Below are 16,706 nucleotides of genomic sequence, written 5' to 3'. Positions count from 1 at the left end.
CCTCAAGAGGAAGATTTATACTATAGGGTAAAGGTGGCTCATGAAATGATACAGCTTCCCCCGGGATTAACTCTCCTGGCAGGGTAGTTTCACATTCTAGCCAGTTATTTACTGGATAGGAAATAGGGAAAAGTACAATAAACACATGGCCATCTAAAATTTCACACACAGTTAAATTGTGACCGAGCATATGCAAAAGTGGAACATTTAGGGTACATAGGGTGGACCTACTGAAATCAATGGCAAGACTCTTCATTTACTTCAGTAGAGCCAGGATTTCACCCATGTCCGTTCTACCTCACAGATCAAGAATATAGTCAGACCTCCCATACCCATAAGGACAAGAATAGGTAAGGGGCCAAATTCCACTTCAGTGAAGTTATGCCAACAGAAATTTTGGGAAATGTGGAGAAGCATGCATAGGTCTTACAGAGATACCTATTATAGCCACGGAGGTGGGATTTTCAAAAGCACTTAACCTTGGCTTAATCTTGTTCTAGTTTTAGTCAATGGGACTTCTGCCATTCCCTTCAAGGGGAGCAGAAGTACACAAAGACTGAGGGTGAAATCCTGCACCTCTTTAAGTCAGTGGGAGTGATTTTGTCTTTTCAGTAAACAAATGGGTACAGAGTACTTGGAAGTAAGTCTTACATTTGAGGAAATACTACAAGCCATAGAAGAATGTAGCTGGGCCCAGTGGGTTCAGTTTAGCGTTTTATAAGCGAAACAAAGAAGCCTCATCTCCTACATTTTTATGAATATTCCGAAAATGAAATATTCTGCCAACATTAACAAATGGAACAATCATGGTACTACCAGAAAAGAACAGAAATGAAGACTTCCCCCACCTTTCTACTTCATGTTGATAAACCTTAACCAAAACTCCAATTGGCTATTATTTTCCAGATTTACTACAAAAAGAACAAGGTTGATTTATTAAAAATAGAATGGCTTTTAACAGCAGTCATAGCACTATGCACATAGTACACCAAAGCACAACAGGGGCCTTTTCGTAGCAATTGCTGTGGAGAAGACGATAGGCAGAGCAATATGGAAATTCTCATTCAATGTCTTGATTAATGTCTTGGGGTTTGGAAACCGCCTTCTAGAGTGGTTTTTTTCTTTTTTAAAGGCAAAGCTAACGTAGCTCCAGGAATAAATAGTATAACATCAGTTTTATGTCATCTGGAAGCCAGTGTTCTTCACTTTGTTGCCACTATTGTTCACCCTGTTAGTAGAGCCCTAGGCAACAGCCTTTTGTAATAACTCGTGTCAAGAGCAAATAGGTAGATGAACACAATTGGTATATTTAATGATAACCTGTTTTTATGTATTCTTGAAGCAGCATCTGCAAATAAGAGAAAAAGAGCCAAATTATGCCTGCCCTCTCTGGGTGCTTGCCCAGCTCACCCATGGAGAAGGCAGCCATAATCTGGATACCTATGGTCCTGCATTACAAATAGAGAGATTACCCATCGTTGCTGGCAGCACTCCAGATCCCAGACGGTATACCCATGGCCCCAACTCCTCGTGCATCAGCTTGCAACTGCTGGGCACTGCTGCAGGAGTTCAGTATACACCTGGAGAAAAGGTTAATAACTACCAGCATCCTTGGAGGCATTAAGCTATGCCTGCTCCTGGTCTGCACAGGCATAGTGCCTCTAGCTACCTCTAATGGTCCCACCTCTATCCTTTTAACATAGCTCTGTGTCTTAGAAACAAAAAAGAGCCCTTAGAGGAACATTTTGAGAGTATTTCAGGGTTCACAGTGCATGTGTCTAGAAATACATGCAAGTGTTAAAAAGCTACCTGGCAAATTTCAGGCACAATTTGTTAAACGAATTTAAAATTTAAAAATATCTCCCACCTTCCCCCAATTTTTTGGATGTATGGATAACTAAAAATCTAGGAGCATTAGCAAAAGATTATTTAATGCCTATTGTAAAAGCTATCACATGGGATTTTGGAGAGATGGAAAGACCTTAATTTCACATTTCTTAGAAGAAATAAGCCTTAACAAAATATACTTGCTGTCAAAATTTCTATACCTATTTAGACTTGTTACCTTTCTTTCTCACCCTAAAAATAATAAGAATTAGATAAGATCTACAAAGATTTTATCTGGTGTGGGAAGAGAGTTTTATCTTCATAAAGATAAAGGGGGCTGATGTGGCACATCTGGAAATTGTATAGTTGGGTTTCACAAGTCTGCTACATAATCAGAACAGTGCAGGTCGCCAAGACATCAGATAGCAAACCCATATAGTTTGGCATGACTCAAATACCCCCAAGCAACTGGTAACACAAATATTGACTCACCTTCTTATGTCTCAAACTCAATATACTTGAGGAATAGTTAAGGAATTTGTAGGCTCTCTCTTTGAATACCCAGCTGATCTTAATTTTGTGAATTTCCTAGGGTATATCTACACTGCAATCAGGTGTGATTGTAGCATCCAGCGTGGATAAACATATTCATGCTAGCTTTACCAGTACTAGCATGGCTAAAATAGCAATGTAGATGCAACAGCAGTGGCATCAGTACAGGCTGTAACAAGCACACTGGGGTCCCTAAAGTACGTACTCGCATTACTGACCCATACTGAAGCCCATGCCACCTCATTTACATTGCTATTTCTAGCCTTGCTAGTGCAGGTAAAGTTAGTGAGGGTATGCCTACCTAAGCCAGAGTTTGAACCCGGATTGATCATCTGTCACCCTTGGAAACAGAGAGGGCTGTGCTGTAGTTTTGCTAATGGAGAGTGAGTTGTTTGAAGAACTCCACTAACAATGTGGATTTCCTTACAAATAGGGGTTGTTGTTTTTTAAATGTTTCTCCTACTTAGGCATTTCTTAAGACCTAAATAAATACAAATTAATTGAACTTGAACCCAGTGAACACAGGGTATGTCTACACTAGAAATGCTACAGCAGCGCAGCTGCAGCTGCAACACTGTAGTATAGACACCTGTCACTGGTGTAAATCCACCGCTTCTAGAGGCAGTAGCTAGGTTCTTCTGTCGATCTAGTGGTGTCTACACTGGGGTTAGGTCGGCTTCATTATATTGCACAGGGTAGTGTAGACAAGCCCTAAGTAATGCAATAAGGAAAACTCTTCTTCTGATTTTTTTTTTTAATTAAAGGCATACACCTTAATTGTTTTGGGAATAGATCTGTTTGTTCAAAAGTCGTATGATCCAAAGATTGAATTCTGAAGTCCCACGATATAAAGGAATCAAACTTATGCTGCCAAATAACATTTTACTGTATGTTATAATTACATCAAGTATCAATATTATGTTGTACACAGACTTATTCACCAGCAGTAAAATCTAGGCCCCTTTGAAGCTAATGAGAGTTTGCCATTGACTTCCGTAGGGCCAGGATTTTATCCACACAATATGTAAGCGTGAAAAATAGGGAAATGTGTGTACAACTTCCATGGTGGTGTTTGTGGTTATGTCTAAGTGTTCCGTGTTTGTGGAAGCCGATATATTGGTTCCTTCCATGAGTGCTGCGGGAAAACTTCATTCTTGAACCAAATTTATTCATCTTAGAATAGAGAAGGGGGGGGGGAGTAAAAGAAAGATGAAAAGGTAAAATGTATTTGCACTAGCTGCCAAAAACATGGCATTGATTCATTAGGTAGATGGATATTATTGCATGACAATTTGGATAAGAGCAACAAAACAGTATTTAAGCTCAACAATATTATTACAAACCTCAGTTACTAAACTTTTGAATCAAGTAGCACATTTAAGAAATTGCATTAGGACCACATTCTTCTCACCTTATGTGAGTAGTCCCACTGAGTTCAATGCTGTTGTTTTTGTTTTGCTTAGATTTAAGAAAACAAAACAAAAAGATAGCAGAAATGTGTAGACTGGTGGGTTAGGACAATGATTAAAGTGCTCAATTGTGGTGGTCCATTTTATGTAAAATGATTTAAAATGTAAAGATGAAGCATTATAGGTAAGCACCTACATTAGTTTAGTACCCAGCACCGAGATAATATGTAATCCTAGATTATCTGCATGATTAAAATGTACCTATTTTTTCTTAATAATCATTTAAAACACTCTATCATCAATTTAAATTAGCTTGTGCACACATGTAATGGGCATATTGTCTTTAACAGGCTCCTGAGATATATGTGCAGATCCCCTCACCTCACCATATACCTGAAAAATAAATAGGGTGAAATCCTGACCCCCGCTGAATTCAATGGAAGTATTGCCACTGATTTGACTGGAAGATAGTTAATGTAACACCAATATTTTAAAAGGGCTCTAGAGGTGATCCCAGCATTTACAGACCGGTAAGTCTAACGTCAGTACTGGGCAAATTAGTTGAAACAATAGTAAAGAATAAAATTGTCAGACGCAAAGAAGAACATAAATTGTTGGGCAAAAGTCAACCTGGTTTCTGTAAAGGGAATCATGTCTTACTAATCTATTAGAATTCTTTGAAGGGATCAACAAACATGTGGACAAAGGGGATCCAGTGGACATAGTGTACTTAGATTTCCAGAAAGCCTTTGATAAGGTCCCTCACCAAAGGCTCTTAAGTAAATTAAGTTGTCATGGGATAAGAGGAAAGATCCTTTCATGGATTGAGAACTGGTTAAAAGACAGGGAATAAAGGGTAGGAATAAATGGTAAATTTTCAGAATGGAGAGGGGTAACTAGTGGTGGTCCCCAAGGGTCAGTCCTAGGACCAATCCTATTTAAACTTATTCATAAATGATCTGGAGAAAGGGGTAAACAGTGAGGTGGCAAAGTTTGCAGACGATACTAAACCGCTCAAGCTAGTTAAGACCAAAGCAGACTGTGAAGAACTTCAAAAAGATCTCACAAAACTAAATGATTGGGCAACAAAATGGCAAATGAAATGTAATGTGGATAAATGTAAAGTAATGCACATTGGAAAAAATAAACCCAACTATACATACAATATGATGAGGGCTAATTTAGCTGCAACTAATCAGGAAAGAGATCTTGAAGTCATCGTGGATAGTTCTCTGAAGACGTCCATGCAGTGTGCAGCGGCAGTCTAAAAAACAAACAGGATGTTAGGAATCATTAAAAAAGGGATAGAGAATAAGATGGAGCATATCTTGTTGCCCTTATATAAATCTATGATACGCCCACATCTTGAATATTGTGTACAGATGTGGTCTCCTCATCTCAAAAAAGATATATGGGCATTAGAAAAATTCAGAGAAGGGCCACTAAAATGATTAGAGGTTTGGAACAGGTCCCATATAAGGAGAGATTAAAGATTTCAGCTTGGAAAAGAGGAGACTAAGGGGGGATATGATAGAAGTATATAAAATCATGAGTGGTATGGAGAAAGTGAATAAGGAAAAGTTATTTACTTGTTCCCATAATACAGGAACTAGGGGCTACCAAATGAAATTAATGAGAAGCAGGTTTAAAACAAATAAAAGGAAGTTGTTCTTCACATAGCGCACAATCAACCTGTGGAACTGCTTGCCTCAGGAGGTTGTGAAGGCTAGGACTATAACTGGGTTTAAAAGAGAACTAGATAAATAGATAAGTCCATTAATGGCTATTAGCCAGGATGGGTAAGGAATGGTGTCCTTAGCCTTTGTTTGTCAGAGGGTGGAGATGGATGGCAGGAGAGAGATCACTTGATCAACCCATTAGGTTCGCTCCCTCTGGGACACCTGGCATTGGCCACTGTCGGCAGACAGGATACTGGGCTGGATGGACCTTTGGTCTGACCCAGTATGGCCGTTCTTATGTTCTTATTTCAGTGAGGTCAGGATTTCATCCAGAGTTTCCTCAATAGCCTTCTATAAACTAAGGGCCCTATTCTGTAATGAACTGGTCATCTTCAGCTCTGAATGACTTTAATCAGGAAGTTGAGGGTCCTCAGTACCTCAAGGGAAGCAATCAGTACCTTGCAGTATTTGGCCCCCTAATTAAAAAAAGGCACCATGTACCTTTTTAAAAAAAAAAAAAAAAAAAAAAGACACAAATTTCCCTTAGCCAAGCATCTTCCTGTTTCAGACAGCATTTCTTGTGATATTCCTTGAGTTGCTGCGTTGTCTCGTCAATTGTCTGTGTAAATTAATCTGTCAGACAGCTTCATTAGATAGTATTCATTATACTAAAAGAAATTGCATTACAACTCAAATGTAGCATGACCTTTGCTGAAATGGACTGGTGGAAAATAATATTGCAGAAGGCTGAAGTGCATGTCGGTGTAAAACAAAGCACGTATATCAGTCTGGCAGAACTGTCAAGAAAACATTTCAGCCCAGGCAAAAATCTGCTAACCCATTCTTGCCATAAACATCAAATACACACACATCACACCACTCCCTTCCAATACAATCACACACACCCCCTCCAAAGACTGCCTTTGACTTCAATGGGCTTTGGATCAGGTTGTTTGCAAGCATTGTGACTAACATCTTTTCCCCAAATAGATGTGTTCGGCCGACCTCGGGATTGTAAATCCATGTCTTATCTTATATTTTGGGGAGATTCGTTCCTTTCTTCTTTTTCACAATATGCATGTGATTTTGCTCAGCGCTAAATTACTCTCTGCGTGTTTTGTGTTAAGAGGTTAAGCTATACTCTAGTTTTGATTTTGAACTACTTTGTTAGATTCTACTTCGCACATGATTTTGCTTAGGCCTGGTCTACACCTAAAATTTAGGTTGACCTAGCTACATTGCTCAGAAAAATTTCAGACCATAGTTAGGTTGACCTAACCTGCAATAGATGCAGCTAGATCAACAGAAGAATTCTTCTGTCAACCGATGTACTGCCTTTCATGGGAGTGGATTTACTACTGCAATGGAAAAGCCTCTTCTGTCACTGTAGTACGTGTCTATGTTACAGCGCTCTAGCACCCTAGCTGGAGCGCTGCAGCAGCACGGCTGTTGTGCTTGTAGTGTAGACATACCCTAAGTCTTTTTTAGTCCTTCTATCTGTCTTTCAGCAGATTATTGTGCTGGTCTCTATGCTCCAGTTTTTCAAAATTTAGATTATGTTTCCTATTAATCCCAAACTCATTGTATTAAAGAGAAGAAATGGTGCTTTGCAGAAAGGAAATTCTGTTGAGGCTTAAACTAAACATTTAGCAATAGCTTCTCAAACTGTTTTTAAACAGAAGATGTATTTTAAAAAGGCACTTCTCTTTTAAAACTGCACTGGAAATTAGTGAATGATCTTATTCATAGGAGTGGAAAATACTGTTGCAGCTGTTCATGGGACCAGAGTATTATTTCCATCAGCAGTGATTGGTATATGAGGTCCCAAGGTATTCTGTTTAATGTAATAGCATACTTTTTATCTTTACAGTAAGGTTTCACTGTTTGTTTTTAAATGTTTATTTTTTTTCTTTTAAAATATGGAAATATTTTATATAATGATTGTTTTGGGGGAAATTATTTATTGTTAACCTTGTTTTTGTGGGATTACCTATTTATCAAAATCCTCACCTGTCCATCTCTGTGTTTGACTCTGCACACTTGCAATGTTGTTGAAATATGCTCCTAATTCCAGATTAGCAAAACCATCCTCTCCTTTCCTTCTTGTACTGCATTCTCCACTAGCCTGATTTGTAATGTTGCAAGGTCATATTAAACCCTGTGTTTCCTATGTGGTTTCCTGTACTTTCAGCTGAGCAGTTGGACCAATCTCTCTAGATTTTATGGGAACAGTAATGAAATTTAGCACTTAGTCAGCAGCATTCATATACACCCCTACCCCAATATAATGTGACCTGATATAACACAAATTTGGATATAACACGATAAAGCAGCGCTCTGGGGGGGCGGGGCTGCGCACTCCGGTGGATCAAACCAAGTTCGATATAAAGTGGTTTCACCTATAATGCAGTAAGATTTTTTGGCTCCCAAGGACAGCGTTATATCGAGGTAGAGGTGTATTAAAACTATTTTTAATGAAGCTTCATAATAAGGCCAAGATTGTGGAAGACTAGAGTCTACAGCTTCTTCACACAATGCACAGTCAACCTGTGGAACTCGTTGCCACGGGATGTTGTGAAGGCCAAAAATATAAGTGGGTTAAAACAAAAAGAATTAGATAAATTCACGGATTATAGGTCTATCAATGGCTATTAGTCAAGATGGTCAGAGATGCAATCTGACTGCCAGAAGCTGCGAGTGGATGACAGCAGATGGATCACTCGGTAATTGCCCTGTTCTGTTCATTCTCTCTGAAGCAGCTGGCATTGGTGATTGTCAGAAGACAGGAAACTGGGCTAGATTGACCATTGGTCTTACCCAGTATGGCTGTTCTTATGTAAGCTAGGCTCCTAAACCCATATTTAAGCATGTGCTTGATTTGCAAAAGTGCTGAGCACCCAATATCTGCTGTTTAAATGAATGTCCTAAATAAGCCTTGGTCTTGCTATGTGAGGAAATATAACAAATACATCAGAAAACTCAGGTTAAAACTGTAGTCTGTGAGATCCTTGTGCTGCTGAAGACTTTAGTTCCAGAAATGTCACTGAGAGTAAGGCCTGGTCTACACTACGAGTTTAGGTTGAATTTAGCAGCATTAAATCGAATTAACCCTGCACCCATCCACACCGCCTCCTCCTAGCCTAGTTTTTAAGGTCCTGGTTCAGCATAAACTGCACGATAATGCATGAGGTGTTTACAATGTTCATGACTGCTGTCTTGAGCTGAGCGGGCTCCATGCTTGCCGTGGTATGGCGTCTGCACAGTTCACCCAGGAAAAAAGGCATGAAACGGTTGTCTGCCATTGCTTTCACGGAGGGAGGGGTGAGGCTGTACCCAGAACCACCAGTGACAATGTTTTTTGCCCCATCAGGCATTGAGATCTCAACCCAGAATTCCAATGGGTGGTGGAGACTGCGGGAACTATGGCATAGCTATGGGATAGCTACCCACAGTGCAACGCTCCAGAAGTTGACGCTAGCCTCGGTACATGGATGCACACCGCCGAATTAATGTGCTTAGTGTGGCCACATGCACTCGACTTTATACAATCGGTTGCCAAAAATCGAATTCTGTAAATTCGGAATAATCCCGTAGTGTAGACATACTCTAAGTGTCTGGATCTTAACCAGATCTGTACTTGCTTCCAAGAGAAAGTGAAGAAGAGAGAGAATCTTCATCAAGTTTGCCCTGACCTAAAAACCTGCAGGAGTTATGAATGGCTGGCTAAATTCAGTAGCTGAAAGGCCTATATTTGAGTTGTCTCGAGCTGTGACAATGACTTTTTTTTAAAAGACAAAGGGATCACAGTGAACATTTAGCTACCAATGTTTCTTTCTCCCCCAAAAGAAAAAAAATGTTAAAGGGCCTGCTCTGGCTTTCACTGAAGTCAGTGGAAGTTTGTATCTTTTAAAATGTCAGGCTTTTATTTTGTAGGCTCTTTTTGGACTGCTACACACACATTTCCTGTTTTTATGAAAAATCAGTTGTTGGCTTTTACAAGACAGCACACACAGATTCTGGAGAGAGGGGGAGAGAAGTTCTTAGTGGAAAAATGTTTGTAAATGATAAAAGCAGCATGTGATTTAGCTTCAAATGAAAACTACACAACTCTAGGGTGACCAGACAGCAAGTGTGAAAAATCGGGACAGGGGATGGAGGGGGGTAATAGGAGATTATATAAGAAAAAGCCCCTTATATTGGGACTGTCCCTATAAAATCAGGACATCTGGTCACCCTACACAACACCTATACTCAGTAGAATTACCCATGTTCCTAACTTTTTAGTTTTGTAATTTAAATATATTATTTATTGAACAAACTTTTCATCTTCAGTGGTAAGGAAATATTTATTCTGAAAGCCTGGGTGTTCTGGCACTTCAGTAATGCAACAGTAAATTTCTAATCTGTTTCCATAACTGTATCCTCCATTTGTTTTCTCAATATCACTGGACCAGATTCTGTAAATGACCCTATCTCTTCAACTGCTCTTCCAGTACCCCTCTGCTGACTTCTCCTCCCATTTCCTCCTCTCTGTAAGCATCCCTCAGGGCTCTGTCCTTTGTTTCCTTCTCTTATTCCTTTTTATTCTGTCCTGCATCACCTCATTCACTTCTATGTGTTCAACTATGCAACCATCTCTATGCTGAGGACTTACAATTCTAACTCCACACTTCTCCCTTTGTGCTGTCCTACATAACTGACTCTCTTGACATAGTCTTCAGCTCAAGCTTACCATGACCAAAAGCAGGCTCCTTATTGTTCTCCTCAGACTTTCTCACTTGTACCATTCTCCAGCTCTGTGGAAAACACCACCATCCTCCCTACCATTGGATCATCTTTGACTCTTGTCTTTGCACAGTCAGGTTGCTACCAAGTTTTGCAGCTTCTTCCTCCACAACATTTGGAGAGTTTGATCCATTTTTTTCTATCCCAATGACTGAAATGACTGTCCACGCCCTGTTGATATATATATTTTTTTTCCACAGAGCAAAGTATGCTAGTCATCATACGAACAAATAGAGATGTGGTCCCTGTGCTGAAAAATTTACAATATACATATCGATAAGACAGGCAATATGGAGAATGGGAAAAGGGGGGGCAAGAGTTTCAGTGAAGAGATCATGTGTTTTGCTGTGCATGAATCATGGTGAATATGATTGTTTTAGAAAACAATAGTGTGTTAAAGAACGAAAGTGATTAAATAGTGTGGGTGAGTAAAAGAGGGGAAAGAATCAGGAAAGGAGGAGGTGGGGAGAGGAAGAGAAGGAAGGAGGTTGGTGAGGGAATGAGGATGAAAGTAAGGAAGGGAGAGGAGGAAGGTGAGGTAGATGGAGGACTAACAATGTTGCCTTCAGTATAGAACAAAATAAACAATTTAAACAAATGATTAAAGCACTTCACTCTTCATATACTCCTCCAGGCAGTTTTACATCCATTATTAGATACTACAAGTGAAGAGAGAGAGGAAAAAATAAAGGAAGAACTAAAAGAATCAACATTGACATTAATGCAAGATAGCTTGTTGAACACAGGAAATGTCCCATTAATAGCTCCAAGACAGGAATAATGTGTTCCTGCTTCCTGCTATTGATCCTATGTCCAGAAAGAAAACTGCAGAATATTGTCTCCAGACTGCTGAGGATGCCATCTAACAATGCAGAGAAGAGTATAACAAGGGAGGTCTTTGCCATCTGCTCAGACAGTGAAAAGGATGAGAGAGCGTCTCAGGTGCAATCATCCTGAACTTTTTATGAATGGATGTTCAGTACACTGTTTCAACTGAGAAAGAGGTAACAGCTAACACAGTCATAAAGCATATTGTGAAAATACAAAACATCTTCTGCAGCTATGACACAGGGCGGCTTCCCCTGTAGGCTGGAAAGCCTGGGGCTAGACCAACCGTGATTACAAAATATGCCCCACCTGAGAGGTATCGGGCAATTCCCTATAATATAGAGAAGGTGGCTGCAGTAAAAAGGGGAAGCCTAGGGAGCTCTAGCTATGCTGGTGAACACTGCAGGGAGGTGAAAAAAACCTCTTGCAGGATGGTGACACCAAGAAGTTTGGAGGATAAAGCCCAGTGAGCAGGAGGCTCCTGGGAGGCAGGAAACCCTGCCTTGGATGGGACTGGATGTCAGAGTCCCAGTGAGGGAAAGCTGTGAGGTCTGGCTGGGAGATCAGACCAGGATGGAAGTAGAGCCCTGGGGATGAGAGAAAATGCCAGAGCTAACTGGACTTTTTCTTTGTGTTATAGAATCATAGAAATATAGGATTGGAAGGGACCTTGAGAAGTCATCAAGTCCAGCCTCCTGTGCCAAAGCAGGACCATGTAAATCTAGACTATCCCTGACAAGTGTTTGTCCAATCAGTTCTTAATACGTTTTTTTTTGTTTTGTTTTTTTAAAGTTTGGAAGGGATATAAACCCTCAGGCCTTAATCACCTCTACTTAAAGGTGTTAAGATTAATCTTCTCCTATGGGCAGTTATTCTGTAATTGCAAACTATGGGGGTTTCTTGCACCTTTCTCAAAAGCATCTGGTACTGACCATTGATAGAGACTGGAGTCCAGACTAAATGGACCAATGGTCTAGTCTGTTCTGGCAACTGTCCTAAGAGTGGGCAATTAAAGTCAGAATATTGATTTTTAAAAGTCCAATAATTTTGTGATCCAGCTCAGTACTAGTTGAGTGTATTTTTACTCACATTTGATTTGGTTGAAACTTTAGAACAGGCTAGGTGCCACAAAAGTTTATAAAGCAATAAAAGCATATCAGTCACTAGATATGTTGGTAAATAGGTAAAGATGAAAAACACAGTCGTGTTTTAGTTACAGAATTGCAAATTTTCATTTTGGATAACAGAATCCTAGAAATGTAGGGCTAGAAGGGGCTTAAGAAGTCATAAAGTCCAGCCCTCTGTACTGAAACAGAACCAAGTAAACCTAGACCAGGGGTAGGCAACCTATGGCACGCGTGCCGAAGGCGGCACATGAGCTGATTTTCAGTGGCACTCTCACTGCCCGGGTCTTGGCCACCGGGGGGCTCTGCATTTTAATTTAATTTTAAATGAAGCTTCTTAAACATTTAAAAAACCTTATTTACTTTACATACAACAATAGTTTAGTTATATATCCTAGACTTATAGAAAGAGACCTTCTAATAACATTAAAATGTATTACTGGCACACGAAACCTTAAATTAGAATGAATAAATGAAGACACAGCACACCACTTCTGAAAGGTTGCCAACCCCTGACCTAGACTGTCCTTGACCGGCGTTTGTCCAAGCTGTTCTTAAAAACCTGCAATGATGGGGATTCCACAACTTCCCTTGGAAGCCTATTCCAGAGCTTAACTACCCTTATAGTTAGAAAGCTTTTCCTAATATCTTACCTAAATCTCCCTTGCTGCAGATTACTTCCTTCAGTGGACACAGACATCAATTGATCACAGTCCTCTTATAACAGCCCTTAACGTATTTGAAGACTATCAGTCCCCCCTCAGTCTTTGTTCCTCAAGACTGAAAATGCCCATTTTTTAAAATCTTTCCTTATAGGTCAGGTTTTCTAAAACTTTTATTATTTTTGCTGATGTTCTCTGGACACTCTTCAATTGTCCATATATTTCCTAAAGTGTGGTGCCCAAAATTGGACACAGTACCCCAGTGGAGGCATCACCACTGCTGAGCAGAGCAGGACAATTACTGTCTGGATCTTAACATACAACACTCCTGTTAACACAGCTAGGTGCCACAATGTAATAGAATGCTATTTTCTCAACTGTATCACAATGTTGACTCCTATTCAATTTGGGTTTGACTCCCAAATCCTTTTCAGCAGTTCTGCCATCTGTCCACTTATTTCCAATTTGTAATTTGCATTTGATTTTTCTTTCCTAAGTGAAGTACTTTTCACTTGTCTTTAGTGAATTTCATCTTGCTGAATTCAAACCAATTCTCTACTTGTCAGGGTCATTTTAATCCTGGCCTCCAAAGTGGTTACAACCCCTTCCAGGTTGGTGTCATCTGCAAATTTTATAAGCATACTCTATTATCTAAGTCATTCATGAAAATATTGAATAGAACCAGATCCTAGATTGCCCCCCTTTGGGACCTCACAAGACACGCCCTCCCAGTTTGACAGCGAACCATTGATAACTACTCTTTGACTATGGGCTTTTAATCAGCTGTGCACCCACCTTGTAATAAATTCATCACGATCACATTGCTCCAGTTTGCTTTTGAGAATGTCAAGTGGGACTGTGCCAAAAGCCTTAGTAAAATCAAAATATATCATGTCTACTTCTTTTCACCTATTTGCTAGCCAGTAACCTTGTGAAAGAAATATATTTAGGCATTTGTACGCTTGAGAAATAAGTATGTTTTAAGACAGGAATCATATACTTGTGTGCTTTTTGTTTAATTTAATAAAAATGAGGGAGTGTGATGTTAGTGGTTTTTCTTGAGCTGGGGAAAATCTCAAGCCCTCTGTCTTGTAGAGATACTTCAGTGTGTTTTCCCTACATAAAGAGCAATCGGGTACTTTAAATATGATATTTATTTTTTGATTGATTGTTTAAACTAAACAAAAAAGAACAAATATAACATCTCCAAGAGACAGCATAATGTATAAGAGACTTGCTTTGTAACAGAAGCCATTTTGACCCAACTTACAAGGTGTGTTCTACAGAAAAGCTAGGTAGCCCACTTTACTCCTAAAGGTGCAATGCAGAGGAATCAGTCTTATGGCTACAAACACCACACTGTTAAACTTGTTTTCCTTTTCTTTGAGGGCCCCCTGTGCATAATTTTGGAAGGCCTAATGATCCCTCTTCTTTCCTGTTTTAATGCTGCTTTGAAGCCTTATTTTGTCACACACACAGTCCTTCTAGTTGATGAAGAATGGAATGGCCTCCCTTCAGAACTCATCAGTGCCCCTTCTTCACTCTCCAGATGGGTTAAGTGTTGGATAAGCATCACAAGTTGATTCCTTTTCCCTCATCCCTACCCCATGGGGGGCTGAGTGGCCTGCCTTTGCAACACGCCTATTTTTCTTTTTCCAAGAGTCTTTGCAGCACTTACTGGCTCAGTTGGCTGACTTTAAGTGTAGGAAGGTATAACAAGTAGACAATTACAGCAAACATTTCAGGTTTAAAAAAAAACAACAAATCCAGTTACAGTACATGGAGTTTAATTATAAATCATGTTGTTTAAAAATTATATACACGCACACATCGAGCACAAATGGCAACCTGCCTTTTGCTTTAGCGCTAAACACCAGCAGCACAACCAGCAGTGGCAGCAATAGTATCCTGTTGAAGAGGGCACTGGGTGCAAGCAAAATTTACGTTTCTCTGAGAACATAACGGTAGAGAGTTCACAGTGATAAAATGAAGAGAGCATAGGACTTCTTTAATGGATAAAGAAGTGGGAGGATAATGGAGTCATTTAACTGCCTCACATTACTTGATGTATGAAGGTGGATTCATGAGTAGTTCCCATAACGTTTTGCTGGTGGTTTAGTACACAGCATCATTACCAAGAGAAAAGACTAAAGAACTGCAGAGGACAGGACACTGGGCTCGTTTTTTTTCTTCTGTTTTTAAGAAAAGCATGTCTTTGATGAGGTATAGCTGCAGGGTATCGTTTTACATTTTATGTCAGCTACCTTTTGTCAGAGACTCATTACTGATGCTGTACTCTGTTTTAATTCACACTTCTCTGCTAATCAATTACAGCGTTTATCCATTAATCAGGTATTCTGACAGGGTCAATAACTACTTTTCAGTTTTGTGGGCTGATGCATGTTATCAAGCAAATAGCAACAGTCAGTAGATTAGTTTGGAACAGTATTATTTTCACAGGCTGTTGGACATCCAGAGGGGTAAACATCTAATGAGGTTTTTGGTGATTATCCTGTTGTTGGACTCCCTATCAAAAACCTGAACTGCAGAACTCAACTTCATTGGGGCGTGGGTGTGCATGCATATCTTCCTTTCTATTCGTCTGTCTGTCTAATCTCGATCTGTGTGCATATATATCTTATATAATGTGCCCACTCAACTATATAATTTATAACAGACTCAGATGTGGTAAATTATCACAGGAATTAAAGGTTTTTCATTTTATCAAGTGGTGTAGATAACAGAGGGGGCAACATTTAATTGGGCAGTTACAGTTTTGGTAGTTAAGTTACCATCTATAAGATGGTAACAGGTTTCAATTATCTTTTTTATGACAGATGTACCAACATTTAATTGTTTCTCATCAAGTGTGGAAAGAAAAGACACTTCTGTAGATTTTTCAATTCTTCTACATGTCACTTAGCTGTCTGCACCATTGTTTGAGCTCCTTTCTCTCATCCTTTTTGCAGCAATGAGTTGTGTCATTCCCTCATGATCAGCACTTTTGTTGTCTTTGTTTTTTGCTGTACCTCAGAAGTCCATCTTTTCTTTCATCTCCTTCCCATTCATGCATGAGGGAACAGTTGTGCTCTGTTGTGGGGATGTTCCGCTGGATTTCAAACAGTAGGGTTTCTTTTTATTCTGTTCTAAGTAGTACAATAGGGCTGAATGTCTGTTGCAGAATGCACACACTAATATGCCAGGTTATTTGGTTTCTAAGAAGTCAATAAAAATGCTACATTTAGGCTCAGTACTTGGCTTGCTTTTTTGCTGTTTGCCTTTCAGTCTTCAGTTATAAATCTGTTTGTTTGCTTCTGATTATAAAATATAATCCTCCATATTAAATCCAAGCGTGGAATCAACAAACACTTAGGAAAAAATGTTACTGGCGTTTGAGTTTTTCACATTAGCAGATTTGGCATCATCCCTGATAGGGAAGTGAAAACTGCCGCCAGATCTAATTAATGAGGACTATAACAGGGAGGGTGAGGGGGGGAAAGATGTGATCATGAGTTGGTCTTGGCAAAACTTTCCTGTTTTTGGAGACTTAACAAGTCTTTGCATTTAGGAAAGGTAGCTTTAATGAATTTAGTTGTGCAGGATTGTTTTCTTTTCTTATATCTGTACTTGATTTATAAATTCTCAGAAGCCATCTCAACAGCAAAAGGCTAAAGACGTAAAATGCTAGATATATCTTGAGACACTTTGTTCTCATATTCAGGAACCGTCTTCAAAATCCTTCTTAATGAGGTCATAAAAGAAAAAAAATCGAACAAGTGGTACTTGTGTACCTCTCTAGGATGTGTCATCGAGGTCACTTGCCACTAGGTTATCCTATTT

The 16,706-nt window shown here is 39.5% G+C and overlaps 1 protein-coding gene across 1 annotated transcript in view; it reads left to right on the top strand.

Annotated features, from left to right (window-relative positions):
• CLYBL (citramalyl-CoA lyase) overlaps positions 1-16,706 on the top strand; it is a 253,209-nt gene that overhangs the window by 92,298 nt on the left and 144,205 nt on the right.

Source organism: Trachemys scripta, chromosome 1 (genome assembly GCF_013100865.1).
Source record: "Trachemys scripta elegans isolate TJP31775 chromosome 1, CAS_Tse_1.0, whole genome shotgun sequence".
Classification (NCBI taxonomy): Eukaryota; Metazoa; Chordata; order Testudines; family Emydidae; genus Trachemys; species Trachemys scripta.
Note: the sequence above shows the minus strand (reverse complement) of the source record. Positions and strands in the feature narration are given on the sequence as shown.